The sequence below is a fragment of the Schistocerca cancellata genome, chromosome 10, assembly GCF_023864275.1.
Source record: "Schistocerca cancellata isolate TAMUIC-IGC-003103 chromosome 10, iqSchCanc2.1, whole genome shotgun sequence".
Lineage (NCBI taxonomy): Eukaryota > Metazoa > Arthropoda > Insecta > Orthoptera > Acrididae > Schistocerca > Schistocerca cancellata.
In genome coordinates this window covers 156,724,660-156,737,868 of record NC_064635.1, presented here as the reverse complement: position 1 = coordinate 156,737,868, position 13,209 = coordinate 156,724,660, and the positions used below count along the sequence as shown (strand labels likewise).

Sequence of the window (13,209 nt, the reverse complement as noted above, 5' to 3'; positions counted from 1 at the left end):
CTCCGTTTTCACTCCTTGTCGGCAATCACACCGCGCCTCAGGTAACAAGCACATCTGAAGCCCCATTGTGCACTCGACTGTTCATGCCAACTCACTGCCTCGCACTTTACTACTGTGTACCACTCTTGTCGTCCAACTGCAAAAGACTGGGCCACAACACGTTTCCGCGTCTCCATTGCACTGCGCAAACTACGAAACGCTCCCCAAACATGGCACTCACCAATGCAGACGACTTTTCCGACTTTACACGACGCTCACGCAACGCTCACGCTAGTGACAGCCTTATTTAGAGCTTGACGTCGCGCCCAAGCGAGTGAGCACATTTCGCCTACGGCTTAGGCCGCCCACCTAGTGTGGCTGCTCGGTGTCTGCAGGCAGCGAGGGGCTGCAACCTTCCCGTGTTCGCGCCTATGTCACCTCTGCTTGCTTGTCAGAGACAGAGTATCGCAAAACATACAACTCACTCCATGAATTGATTGCTACGGCATCTGTCATCAGCAGTCACAACTAGCAACACCAGTAGCAGCCGACTGCACGTAAAGAATGGGAATGTGCAGTGGGATTTTTGTGAACTCGGCGCAAGGCAGATCTTTCCGACATAGGTTTGAGAATCTTAAGGGAGGACTTGTACTGTTTCTAAATTCAGTGTAGCGGTGGGAGGAGGGTGCTTCTTGCGCGTAACAGTACGCTTGCCAATTGTGGCTGCTAATCGTTCGCTCGTATCTGCCTTGACACATTCGCTGGCTGTGAATTATTCCACTTGCATGGCAGTGTGGACATGTTGGTGTGTTAAAAATTCTGGAGGCGCTGGGTATCGATCCCAGTACCTCTCGCATGCTAAGCGAGCGCTCTACCATCTGAGCTACGCCCCCTGATGACAAATAGTGCTACATACAACCATATCAATACCACAGACCCTTGCACTCTCATTATTCCGCAGACAAACACTACTCTCAATGTGGCCGCGAGGGTGTCTTTCAGGTTTTCTGCATTCTGTATCGAATCGTAGTTGGCCAAAATTAAAGTGGCACGCACAACGTCGAAAATAGCGTTCGGCCACCACTCTGAGTAAGACGGACGTGTTGTCCACTCTCTAGACTTCATTGAGGTTAGGCCGTTATACCTAAGACAGATTTGCAGTCGATGACACCTCGACAACAGCCGGTCCTCACATTTACGTCTTGCTCTCCTTACGTCAGTATACATCATATGAGTCTGTGACGCTGGCTTTGCAACATCTTGCGTGTCTTTAGGCTCGCCGCGACCAACACTTACCATGCACTGTCCACAAAACATGGAGGCGCCGGGGCTTGAACCCGGGACCTTTCACATGCAAAGCGAACGCTCTACCAACTGAGCTACGCCCCCAAGCGCAACAGAGCTGCGCTGTTTTCCTTTCTTTGCTACTCTGAAGTGCACGGACCTGATGGTTGGTTGGTTTGTAGGGGTGAAGGGACCAGTGTACAAAGGCGCGGTCACGTTCATATACACATGAGTTCCAAGTAGTTTCGATGTTCTGGTGTTACGACTACAAATTCCGTCTGTATTTAACGTCTTAAATTGAAAGGACTGTCGACTGATGACCACAGCAGTTGAGACCCATAGTGCTCAGAGCCATTTCTCGAAAGGACAGTCACAAATTGCTCCGTTTTCACTCCTTGTCGGCAATCACACCGCGCCTCAGGTAACAAGCACATCTGAAGCCCCATTGTGCACTCGACTGTTCATGCCAACTCACTGCCTCGCACTTTACTACTGTGTACCACTCTTGTCGTCCAACTGCAAAAGACTGGGCCACAACACGTTTCCGCGTCTCCATTGCACTGCGCAAACTACGAAACGCTCCCCAAACATGGCACTCACCAATGCAGACGACTTTTCCGACTTTACACGACGCTCACGCAACGCTCACGCTAGTGACAGCCTTATTTAGAGCTTGACGTCGCGCCCAAGCGAGTGAGCACATTTCGCCTACGGCTTAGGCCGCCCACCTAGTGTGGCTGCTCGGTGTCTGCAGGCAGCGAGGGGCTGCAACCTTCCCGTGTTCGCGCCTATGTCACCTCTGCTTGCTTGTCAGAGACAGAGTATCGCAAAACATACAACTCACTCCATGAATTGATTGCTACGGCATCTGTCATCAGCAGTCACAACTAGCAACACCAGTAGCAGCCGACTGCACGTAAAGAATGGGAATGTGCAGTGGGATTTTTGTGAACTCGGCGCAAGGCAGATCTTTCCGACATAGGTTTGAGAATCTTAAGGGAGGACTTGTACTGTTTCTAAATTCAGTGTAGCGGTGGGAGGAGGGTGCTTCTTGCGCGTAACAGTACGCTTGCCAATTGTGGCTGCTAATCGTTCGCTCGTATCTGCCTTGACACATTCGCTGGCTGTGAATTATTCCACTTGCATGGCAGTGTGGACATGTTGGTGTGTTAAAAATTCTGGAGGCGCTGGGTATCGATCCCAGTACCTCTCGCATGCTAAGCGAGCGCTCTACCATCTGAGCTACGCCCCCTGATGACAAATAGTGCTACATACAACCATATCAATACCACAGACCCTTGCACTCTCATTATTCCGCAGACAAACACTACTCTCAATGTGGCCGCGAGGGTGTCTTTCAGGTTTTCTGCATTCTGTATCGAATCGTAGTTGGCCAAAATTAAAGTGGCACGCACAACGTCGAAAATAGCGTTCGGCCACCACTCTGAGTAAGACGGACGTGTTGTCCACTCTCTAGACTTCATTGAGGTTAGGCCGTTATACCTAAGACAGATTTGCAGTCGATGACACCTCGACAACAGCCGGTCCTCACATTTACGTCTTGCTCTCCTTACGTCAGTATACATCATATGAGTCTGTGACGCTGGCTTTGCAACATCTTGCGTGTCTTTAGGCTCGCCGCGACCAACACTTACCATGCACTGTCCACAAAACATGGAGGCGCCGGGGCTTGAACCCGGGACCTTTCACATGCAAAGCGAACGCTCTACCAACTGAGCTACGCCCCCAAGCGCAACAGAGCTGCGCTGTTTTCCTTTCTTTGCTACTCTGAAGTGCACGGACCTGATGGTTGGTTGGTTTGTAGGGGTGAAGGGACCAGTGTACAAAGGCGCGGTCACGTTCATATACACATGAGTTCCAAGTAGTTTCGATGTTCTGGTGTTACGACTACAAATTCCGTCTGTATTTAACGTCTTAAATTGAAAGGACTGTCGACTGATGACCACAGCAGTTGAGACCCATAGTGCTCAGAGCCATTTCTCGAAAGGACAGTCACAAATTGCTCCGTTTTCACTCCTTGTCGGCAATCACACCGCGCCTCAGGTAACAAGCACATCTGAAGCCCCATTGTGCACTCGACTGTTCATGCCAACTCACTGCCTCGCACTTTACTACTGTGTACCACTCTTGTCGTCCAACTGCAAAAGACTGGGCCACAACACGTTTCCGCGTCTCCATTGCACTGCGCAAACTACGAAACGCTCCCCAAACATGGCACTCACCAATGCAGACGACTTTTCCGACTTTACACGACGCTCACGCAACGCTCACGCTAGTGACAGCCTTATTTAGAGCTTGACGTCGCGCCCAAGCGAGTGAGCACATTTCGCCTACGGCTTAGGCCGCCCACCTAGTGTGGCTGCTCGGTGTCTGCAGGCAGCGAGGGGCTGCAACCTTCCCGTGTTCGCGCCTATGTCACCTCTGCTTGCTTGTCAGAGACAGAGTATCGCAAAACATACAACTCACTCCATGAATTGATTGCTACGGCATCTGTCATCAGCAGTCACAACTAGCAACACCAGTAGCAGCCGACTGCACGTAAAGAATGGGAATGTGCAGTGGGATTTTTGTGAACTCGGCGCAAGGCAGATCTTTCCGACATAGGTTTGAGAATCTTAAGGGAGGACTTGTACTGTTTCTAAATTCAGTGTAGCGGTGGGAGGAGGGTGCTTCTTGCGCGTAACAGTACGCTTGCCAATTGTGGCTGCTAATCGTTCGCTCGTATCTGCCTTGACACATTCGCTGGCTGTGAATTATTCCACTTGCATGGCAGTGTGGACATGTTGGTGTGTTAAAAATTCTGGAGGCGCTGGGTATCGATCCCAGTACCTCTCGCATGCTAAGCGAGCGCTCTACCATCTGAGCTACGCCCCCTGATGACAAATAGTGCTACATACAACCATATCAATACCACAGACCCTTGCACTCTCATTATTCCGCAGACAAACACTACTCTCAATGTGGCCGCGAGGGTGTCTTTCAGGTTTTCTGCATTCTGTATCGAATCGTAGTTGGCCAAAATTAAAGTGGCACGCACAACGTCGAAAATAGCGTTCGGCCACCACTCTGAGTAAGACGGACGTGTTGTCCACTCTCTAGACTTCATTGAGGTTAGGCCGTTATACCTAAGACAGATTTGCAGTCGATGACACCTCGACAACAGCCGGTCCTCACATTTACGTCTTGCTCTCCTTACGTCAGTATACATCATATGAGTCTGTGACGCTGGCTTTGCAACATCTTGCGTGTCTTTAGGCTCGCCGCGACCAACACTTACCATGCACTGTCCACAAAACATGGAGGCGCCGGGGCTTGAACCCGGGACCTTTCACATGCAAAGCGAACGCTCTACCAACTGAGCTACGCCCCCAAGCGCAACAGAGCTGCGCTGTTTTCCTTTCTTTGCTACTCTGAAGTGCACGGACCTGATGGTTGGTTGGTTTGTAGGGGTGAAGGGACCAGTGTACAAAGGCGCGGTCACGTTCATATACACATGAGTTCCAAGTAGTTTCGATGTTCTGGTGTTACGACTACAAATTCCGTCTGTATTTAACGTCTTAAATTGAAAGGACTGTCGACTGATGACCACAGCAGTTGAGACCCATAGTGCTCAGAGCCATTTCTCGAAAGGACAGTCACAAATTGCTCCGTTTTCACTCCTTGTCGGCAATCACACCGCGCCTCAGGTAACAAGCACATCTGAAGCCCCATTGTGCACTCGACTGTTCATGCCAACTCACTGCCTCGCACTTTACTACTGTGTACCACTCTTGTCGTCCAACTGCAAAAGACTGGGCCACAACACGTTTCCGCGTCTCCATTGCACTGCGCAAACTACGAAACGCTCCCCAAACATGGCACTCACCAATGCAGACGACTTTTCCGACTTTACACGACGCTCACGCAACGCTCACGCTAGTGACAGCCTTATTTAGAGCTTGACGTCGCGCCCAAGCGAGTGAGCACATTTCGCCTACGGCTTAGGCCGCCCACCTAGTGTGGCTGCTCGGTGTCTGCAGGCAGCGAGGGGCTGCAACCTTCCCGTGTTCGCGCCTATGTCACCTCTGCTTGCTTGTCAGAGACAGAGTATCGCAAAACATACAACTCACTCCATGAATTGATTGCTACGGCATCTGTCATCAGCAGTCACAACTAGCAACACCAGTAGCAGCCGACTGCACGTAAAGAATGGGAATGTGCAGTGGGATTTTTGTGAACTCGGCGCAAGGCAGATCTTTCCGACATAGGTTTGAGAATCTTAAGGGAGGACTTGTACTGTTTCTAAATTCAGTGTAGCGGTGGGAGGAGGGTGCTTCTTGCGCGTAACAGTACGCTTGCCAATTGTGGCTGCTAATCGTTCGCTCGTATCTGCCTTGACACATTCGCTGGCTGTGAATTATTCCACTTGCATGGCAGTGTGGACATGTTGGTGTGTTAAAAATTCTGGAGGCGCTGGGTATCGATCCCAGTACCTCTCGCATGCTAAGCGAGCGCTCTACCATCTGAGCTACGCCCCCTGATGACAAATAGTGCTACATACAACCATATCAATACCACAGACCCTTGCACTCTCATTATTCCGCAGACAAACACTACTCTCAATGTGGCCGCGAGGGTGTCTTTCAGGTTTTCTGCATTCTGTATCGAATCGTAGTTGGCCAAAATTAAAGTGGCACGCACAACGTCGAAAATAGCGTTCGGCCACCACTCTGAGTAAGACGGACGTGTTGTCCACTCTCTAGACTTCATTGAGGTTAGGCCGTTATACCTAAGACAGATTTGCAGTCGATGACACCTCGACAACAGCCGGTCCTCACATTTACGTCTTGCTCTCCTTACGTCAGTATACATCATATGAGTCTGTGACGCTGGCTTTGCAACATCTTGCGTGTCTTTAGGCTCGCCGCGACCAACACTTACCATGCACTGTCCACAAAACATGGAGGCGCCGGGGCTTGAACCCGGGACCTTTCACATGCAAAGCGAACGCTCTACCAACTGAGCTACGCCCCCAAGCGCAACAGAGCTGCGCTGTTTTCCTTTCTTTGCTACTCTGAAGTGCACGGACCTGATGGTTGGTTGGTTTGTAGGGGTGAAGGGACCAGTGTACAAAGGCGCGGTCACGTTCATATACACATGAGTTCCAAGTAGTTTCGATGTTCTGGTGTTACGACTACAAATTCCGTCTGTATTTAACGTCTTAAATTGAAAGGACTGTCGACTGATGACCACAGCAGTTGAGACCCATAGTGCTCAGAGCCATTTCTCGAAAGGACAGTCACAAATTGCTCCGTTTTCACTCCTTGTCGGCAATCACACCGCGCCTCAGGTAACAAGCACATCTGAAGCCCCATTGTGCACTCGACTGTTCATGCCAACTCACTGCCTCGCACTTTACTACTGTGTACCACTCTTGTCGTCCAACTGCAAAAGACTGGGCCACAACACGTTTCCGCGTCTCCATTGCACTGCGCAAACTACGAAACGCTCCCCAAACATGGCACTCACCAATGCAGACGACTTTTCCGACTTTACACGACGCTCACGCTAGTGACAGCCTTATTTAGAGCTTGACGTCGCGCCCAAGCGAGTGAGCACATTTCGCCTACGGCTTAGGCCGCCCACCTAGTGTGGCTGCTCGGTGTCTGCAGGCAGCGAGGGGCTGCAACCTTCCCGTGTTCGCGCCTATGTCACCTCTGCTTGCTTGTCAGAGACAGAGTATCGCAAAACATACAACTCACTCCATGAATTGATTGCTACGGCATCTGTCATCAGCAGTCACAACTAGCAACACCAGTAGCAGCCGACTGCACGTAAAGAATGGGAATGTGCAGTGGGATTTTTGTGAACTCGGCGCAAGGCAGATCTTTCCGACATAGGTTTGAGAATCTTAAGGGAGGACTTGTACTGTTTCTAAATTCAGTGTAGCGGTGGGAGGAGGGTGCTTCTTGCGCGTAACAGTACGCTTGCCAATTGTGGCTGCTAATCGTTCGCTCGTATCTGCCTTGACACATTCGCTGGCTGTGAATTATTCCACTTGCATGGCAGTGTGGACATGTTGGTGTGTTAAAAATTCTGGAGGCGCTGGGTATCGATCCCAGTACCTCTCGCATGCTAAGCGAGCGCTCTACCATCTGAGCTACGCCCCCTGATGACAAATAGTGCTACATACAACCATATCAATACCACAGACCCTTGCACTCTCATTATTCCGCAGACAAACACTACTCTCAATGTGGCCGCGAGGGTGTCTTTCAGGTTTTCTGCATTCTGTATCGAATCGTAGTTGGCCAAAATTAAAGTGGCACGCACAACGTCGAAAATAGCGTTCGGCCACCACTCTGAGTAAGACGGACGTGTTGTCCACTCTCTAGACTTCATTGAGGTTAGGCCGTTATACCTAAGACAGATTTGCAGTCGATGACACCTCGACAACAGCCGGTCCTCACATTTACGTCTTGCTCTCCTTACGTCAGTATACATCATATGAGTCTGTGACGCTGGCTTTGCAACATCTTGCGTGTCTTTAGGCTCGCCGCGACCAACACTTACCATGCACTGTCCACAAAACATGGAGGCGCCGGGGCTTGAACCCGGGACCTTTCACATGCAAAGCGAACGCTCTACCAACTGAGCTACGCCCCCAAGCGCAACAGAGCTGCGCTGTTTTCCTTTCTTTGCTACTCTGAAGTGCACGGACCTGATGGTTGGTTGGTTTGTAGGGGTGAAGGGACCAGTGTACAAAGGCGCGGTCACGTTCATATACACATGAGTTCCAAGTAGTTTCGATGTTCTGGTGTTACGACTACAAATTCCGTCTGTATTTAACGTCTTAAATTGAAAGGACTGTCGACTGATGACCACAGCAGTTGAGACCCATAGTGCTCAGAGCCATTTCTCGAAAGGACAGTCACAAATTGCTCCGTTTTCACTCCTTGTCGGCAATCACACCGCGCCTCAGGTAACAAGCACATCTGAAGCCCCATTGTGCACTCGACTGTTCATGCCAACTCACTGCCTCGCACTTTACTACTGTGTACCACTCTTGTCGTCCAACTGCAAAAGACTGGGCCACAACACGTTTCCGCGTCTCCATTGCACTGCGCAAACTACGAAACGCTCCCCAAACATGGCACTCACCAATGCAGACGACTTTTCCGACTTTACACGACGCTCACGCAACGCTCACGCTAGTGACAGCCTTATTTAGAGCTTGACGTCGCGCCCAAGCGAGTGAGCACATTTCGCCTACGGCTTAGGCCGCCCACCTAGTGTGGCTGCTCGGTGTCTGCAGGCAGCGAGGGGCTGCAACCTTCCCGTGTTCGCGCCTATGTCACCTCTGCTTGCTTGTCAGAGACAGAGTATCGCAAAACATACAACTCACTCCATGAATTGATTGCTACGGCATCTGTCATCAGCAGTCACAACTAGCAACACCAGTAGCAGCCGACTGCACGTAAAGAATGGGAATGTGCAGTGGGATTTTTGTGAACTCGGCGCAAGGCAGATCTTTCCGACATAGGTTTGAGAATCTTAAGGGAGGACTTGTACTGTTTCTAAATTCAGTGTAGCGGTGGGAGGAGGGTGCTTCTTGCGCGTAACAGTACGCTTGCCAATTGTGGCTGCTAATCGTTCGCTCGTATCTGCCTTGACACATTCGCTGGCTGTGAATTATTCCACTTGCATGGCAGTGTGGACATGTTGGTGTGTTAAAAATTCTGGAGGCGCTGGGTATCGATCCCAGTACCTCTCGCATGCTAAGCGAGCGCTCTACCATCTGAGCTACGCCCCCTGATGACAAATAGTGCTACATACAACCATATCAATACCACAGACCCTTGCACTCTCATTATTCCGCAGACAAACACTACTCTCAATGTGGCCGCGAGGGTGTCTTTCAGGTTTTCTGCATTCTGTATCGAATCGTAGTTGGCCAAAATTAAAGTGGCACGCACAACGTCGAAAATAGCGTTCGGCCACCACTCTGAGTAAGACGGACGTGTTGTCCACTCTCTAGACTTCATTGAGGTTAGGCCGTTATACCTAAGACAGATTTGCAGTCGATGACACCTCGACAACAGCCGGTCCTCACATTTACGTCTTGCTCTCCTTACGTCAGTATACATCATATGAGTCTGTGACGCTGGCTTTGCAACATCTTGCGTGTCTTTAGGCTCGCCGCGACCAACACTTACCATGCACTGTCCACAAAACATGGAGGCGCCGGGGCTTGAACCCGGGACCTTTCACATGCAAAGCGAACGCTCTACCAACTGAGCTACGCCCCCAAGCGCAACAGAGCTGCGCTGTTTTCCTTTCTTTGCTACTCTGAAGTGCACGGACCTGATGGTTGGTTGGTTTGTAGGGGTGAAGGGACCAGTGTACAAAGGCGCGGTCACGTTCATATACACATGAGTTCCAAGTAGTTTCGATGTTCTGGTGTTACGACTACAAATTCCGTCTGTATTTAATGTCTTAAATTGAAAGGACTGTCGACTGATGACCACAGCAGTTGAGACCCATAGTGCTCAGAGCCATTTCTCGAAAGGACAGTCACAAATTGCTCCGTTTTCACTCCTTGTCGGCAATCACACCGCGCCTCAGGTAACAAGCACATCTGAAGCCCCATTGTGCACTCGACTGTTCATGCCAACTCACTGCCTCGCACTTTACTACTGTGTACCACTCTTGTCGTCCAACTGCAAAAGACTGGGCCACAACACGTTTCCGCGTCTCCATTGCACTGCGCAAACTACGAAACGCTCCCCAAACATGGCACTCACCAATGCAGACGACTTTTCCGACTTTACACGACGCTCACGCTAGTGACAGCCTTATTTAGAGCTTGACGTCGCGCCCAAGCGAGTGAGCACATTTCGCCTACGGCTTAGGCCGCCCACCTAGTGTGGCTGCTCGGTGTCTGCAGGCAGCGAGGGGCTGCAACCTTCCCGTGTTCGCGCCTATGTCACCTCTGCTTGCTTGTCAGAGACAGAGTATCGCAAAACATACAACTCACTCCATGAATTGATTGCTACGGCATCTGTCATCAGCAGTCACAACTAGCAACACCAGTAGCAGCCGACTGCACGTAAAGAATGGGAATGTGCAGTGGGATTTTTGTGAACTCGGCGCAAGGCAGATCTTTCCGACATAGGTTTGAGAATCTTAAGGGAGGACTTGTACTGTTTCTAAATTCAGTGTAGCGGTGGGAGGAGGGTGCTTCTTGCGCGTAACAGTACGCTTGCCAATTGTGGCTGCTAATCGTTCGCTCGTATCTGCCTTGACACATTCGCTGGCTGTGAATTATTCCACTTGCATGGCAGTGTGGACATGTTGGTGTGTTAAAAATTCTGGAGGCGCTGGGTATCGATCCCAGTACCTCTCGCATGCTAAGCGAGCGCTCTACCATCTGAGCTACGCCCCCTGATGACAAATAGTGCTACATACAACCATATCAATACCACAGACCCTTGCACTCTCATTATTCCGCAGACAAACACTACTCTCAATGTGGCCGCGAGGGTGTCTTTCAGGTTTTCTGCATTCTGTATCGAATCGTAGTTGGCCAAAATTAAAGTGGCACGCACAACGTCGAAAATAGCGTTCGGCCACCACTCTGAGTAAGACGGACGTGTTGTCCACTCTCTAGACTTCATTGAGGTTAGGCCGTTATACCTAAGACAGATTTGCAGTCGATGACACCTCGACAACAGCCGGTCCTCACATTTACGTCTTGCTCTCCTTACGTCAGTATACATCATATGAGTCTGTGACGCTGGCTTTGCAACATCTTGCGTGTCTTTAGGCTCGCCGCGACCAACACTTACCATGCACTGTCCACAAAACATGGAGGCGCCGGGGCTTGAACCCGGGACCTTTCACATGCAAAGCGAACGCTCTACCAACTGAGCTACGCCCCCAAGCGCAACAGAGCTGCGCTGTTTTCCTTTCTTTGCTACTCTGAAGTGCACGGACCTGATGGTTGGTTGGTTTGTAGGGGTGAAGGGACCAGTGTACAAAGGCGCGGTCACGTTCATATACACATGAGTTCCAAGTAGTTTCGATGTTCTGGTGTTACGACTACAAATTCCGTCTGTATTTAACGTCTTAAATTGAAAGGACTGTCGACTGATGACCACAGCAGTTGAGACCCATAGTGCTCAGAGCCATTTCTCGAAAGGACAGTCACAAATTGCTCCGTTTTCACTCCTTGTCGGCAATCACACCGCGCCTCAGGTAACAAGCACATCTGAAGCCCCATTGTGCACTCGACTGTTCATGCCAACTCACTGCCTCGCACTTTACTACTGTGTACCACTCTTGTCGTCCAACTGCAAAAGACTGGGCCACAACACGTTTCCGCGTCTCCATTGCACTGCGCAAACTACGAAACGCTCCCCAAACATGGCACTCACCAATGCAGACGACTTTTCCGACTTTACACGACGCTCACGCAACGCTCACGCTAGTGACAGCCTTATTTAGAGCTTGACGTCGCGCCCAAGCGAGTGAGCACATTTCGCCTACGGCTTAGGCCGCCCACCTAGTGTGGCTGCTCGGTGTCTGCAGGCAGCGAGGGGCTGCAACCTTCCCGTGTTCGCGCCTATGTCACCTCTGCTTGCTTGTCAGAGACAGAGTATCGCAAAACATACAACTCACTCCATGAATTGATTGCTACGGCATCTGTCATCAGCAGTCACAACTAGCAACACCAGTAGCAGCCGACTGCACGTAAAGAATGGGAATGTGCAGTGGGATTTTTGTGAACTCGGCGCAAGGCAGATCTTTCCGACATAGGTTTGAGAATCTTAAGGGAGGACTTGTACTGTTTCTAAATTCAGTGTAGCGGTGGGAGGAGGGTGCTTCTTGCGCGTAACAGTACGCTTGCCAATTGTGGCTGCTAATCGTTCGCTCGTATCTGCCTTGACACATTCGCTGGCTGTGAATTATTCCACTTGCATGGCAGTGTGGACATGTTGGTGTGTTAAAAATTCTGGAGGCGCTGGGTATCGATCCCAGTACCTCTCGCATGCTAAGCGAGCGCTCTACCATCTGAGCTACGCCCCCTGATGACAAATAGTGCTACATACAACCATATCAATACCACAGACCCTTGCACTCTCATTATTCCGCAGACAAACACTACTCTCAATGTGGCCGCGAGGGTGTCTTTCAGGTTTTCTGCATTCTGTATCGAATCGTAGTTGGCCAAAATTAAAGTGGCACGCACAACGTCGAAAATAGCGTTCGGCCACCACTCTGAGTAAGACGGACGTGTTGTCCACTCTCTAGACTTCATTGAGGTTAGGCCGTTATACCTAAGACAGATTTGCAGTCGATGACACCTCGACAACAGCCGGTCCTCACATTTACGTCTTGCTCTCCTTACGTCAGTATACATCATATGAGTCTGTGACGCTGGCTTTGCAACATCTTGCGTGTCTTTAGGCTCGCCGCGACCAACACTTACCATGCACTGTCCACAAAACATGGAGGCGCCGGGGCTTGAACCCGGGACCTTTCACATGCAAAGCGAACGCTCTACCAACTGAGCTACGCCCCCAAGCGCAACAGAGCTGCGCTGTTTTCCTTTCTTTGCTACTCTGAAGTGCACGGACCTGATGGTTGGTTGGTTTGTAGGGGTGAAGGGACCAGTGTACAAAGGCGCGGTCACGTTCATATACACATGAGTTCCAAGTAGTTTCGATGTTCTGGTGTTACGACTACAAATTCCGTCTGTATTTAACGTCTTAAATTGAAAGGACTGTCGACTGATGACCACAGCAGTTGAGACCCATAGTGCTCAGAGCCATTTCTCGAAAGGACAGTCACAAATTGCTCCGTTTTCACTCCTTGTCGGCAATCACACCGCGCCTCAGGTAACAAGCACATCTGAAGCCCCATTGTGCACTCGACTGTTCATGC

At 50.5% G+C, this 13,209-nt stretch overlaps 16 non-coding genes across 16 annotated transcripts; all 16 read right to left on the bottom strand.

Annotated features, from left to right (window-relative positions):
• Nucleotides 1–799: 799 nt before the first annotated feature.
• On the bottom strand, nucleotides 800–872 carry Trnaa-agc (transfer RNA alanine (anticodon AGC)). Its single transcript has one exon. It is a non-coding gene; the product is annotated as a tRNA-Ala (tRNA).
• Nucleotides 873–1,295: 423 nt separating this feature from the next.
• Trnaa-ugc (transfer RNA alanine (anticodon UGC)) lies at nucleotides 1,296–1,368 on the bottom strand. The gene has a single exon. It is a non-coding gene; the product is annotated as a tRNA-Ala (tRNA).
• A 1,074-nt stretch (nucleotides 1,369–2,442) lies between these two features.
• On the bottom strand, nucleotides 2,443–2,515 carry Trnaa-agc (transfer RNA alanine (anticodon AGC)). The gene has a single exon. It is a non-coding gene; the product is annotated as a tRNA-Ala (tRNA).
• Nucleotides 2,516–2,938: 423 nt separating this feature from the next.
• On the bottom strand, nucleotides 2,939–3,011 carry Trnaa-ugc (transfer RNA alanine (anticodon UGC)). The gene has a single exon. It is a non-coding gene; the product is annotated as a tRNA-Ala (tRNA).
• A 1,074-nt stretch (nucleotides 3,012–4,085) lies between these two features.
• On the bottom strand, nucleotides 4,086–4,158 carry Trnaa-agc (transfer RNA alanine (anticodon AGC)). The gene has a single exon. It is a non-coding gene; the product is annotated as a tRNA-Ala (tRNA).
• A 423-nt stretch (nucleotides 4,159–4,581) lies between these two features.
• Trnaa-ugc (transfer RNA alanine (anticodon UGC)) lies at nucleotides 4,582–4,654 on the bottom strand. Its single transcript has one exon. It is a non-coding gene; the product is annotated as a tRNA-Ala (tRNA).
• Nucleotides 4,655–5,728: 1,074 nt separating this feature from the next.
• Nucleotides 5,729–5,801, bottom strand: Trnaa-agc (transfer RNA alanine (anticodon AGC)). Its single transcript has one exon. It is a non-coding gene; the product is annotated as a tRNA-Ala (tRNA).
• A 423-nt stretch (nucleotides 5,802–6,224) lies between these two features.
• Nucleotides 6,225–6,297, bottom strand: Trnaa-ugc (transfer RNA alanine (anticodon UGC)). The gene has a single exon. It is a non-coding gene; the product is annotated as a tRNA-Ala (tRNA).
• Nucleotides 6,298–7,360: 1,063 nt separating this feature from the next.
• On the bottom strand, nucleotides 7,361–7,433 carry Trnaa-agc (transfer RNA alanine (anticodon AGC)). Its single transcript has one exon. It is a non-coding gene; the product is annotated as a tRNA-Ala (tRNA).
• Nucleotides 7,434–7,856: 423 nt separating this feature from the next.
• Nucleotides 7,857–7,929, bottom strand: Trnaa-ugc (transfer RNA alanine (anticodon UGC)). Its single transcript has one exon. It is a non-coding gene; the product is annotated as a tRNA-Ala (tRNA).
• A 1,074-nt stretch (nucleotides 7,930–9,003) lies between these two features.
• Nucleotides 9,004–9,076, bottom strand: Trnaa-agc (transfer RNA alanine (anticodon AGC)). Its single transcript has one exon. It is a non-coding gene; the product is annotated as a tRNA-Ala (tRNA).
• A 423-nt stretch (nucleotides 9,077–9,499) lies between these two features.
• Nucleotides 9,500–9,572, bottom strand: Trnaa-ugc (transfer RNA alanine (anticodon UGC)). Its single transcript has one exon. It is a non-coding gene; the product is annotated as a tRNA-Ala (tRNA).
• Nucleotides 9,573–10,635: 1,063 nt separating this feature from the next.
• Nucleotides 10,636–10,708, bottom strand: Trnaa-agc (transfer RNA alanine (anticodon AGC)). Its single transcript has one exon. It is a non-coding gene; the product is annotated as a tRNA-Ala (tRNA).
• Nucleotides 10,709–11,131: 423 nt separating this feature from the next.
• Trnaa-ugc (transfer RNA alanine (anticodon UGC)) lies at nucleotides 11,132–11,204 on the bottom strand. The gene has a single exon. It is a non-coding gene; the product is annotated as a tRNA-Ala (tRNA).
• Nucleotides 11,205–12,278: 1,074 nt separating this feature from the next.
• Nucleotides 12,279–12,351, bottom strand: Trnaa-agc (transfer RNA alanine (anticodon AGC)). Its single transcript has one exon. It is a non-coding gene; the product is annotated as a tRNA-Ala (tRNA).
• Nucleotides 12,352–12,774: 423 nt separating this feature from the next.
• Nucleotides 12,775–12,847, bottom strand: Trnaa-ugc (transfer RNA alanine (anticodon UGC)). The gene has a single exon. It is a non-coding gene; the product is annotated as a tRNA-Ala (tRNA).
• Between the last annotated feature and the right edge of the window lie 362 nt (nucleotides 12,848–13,209).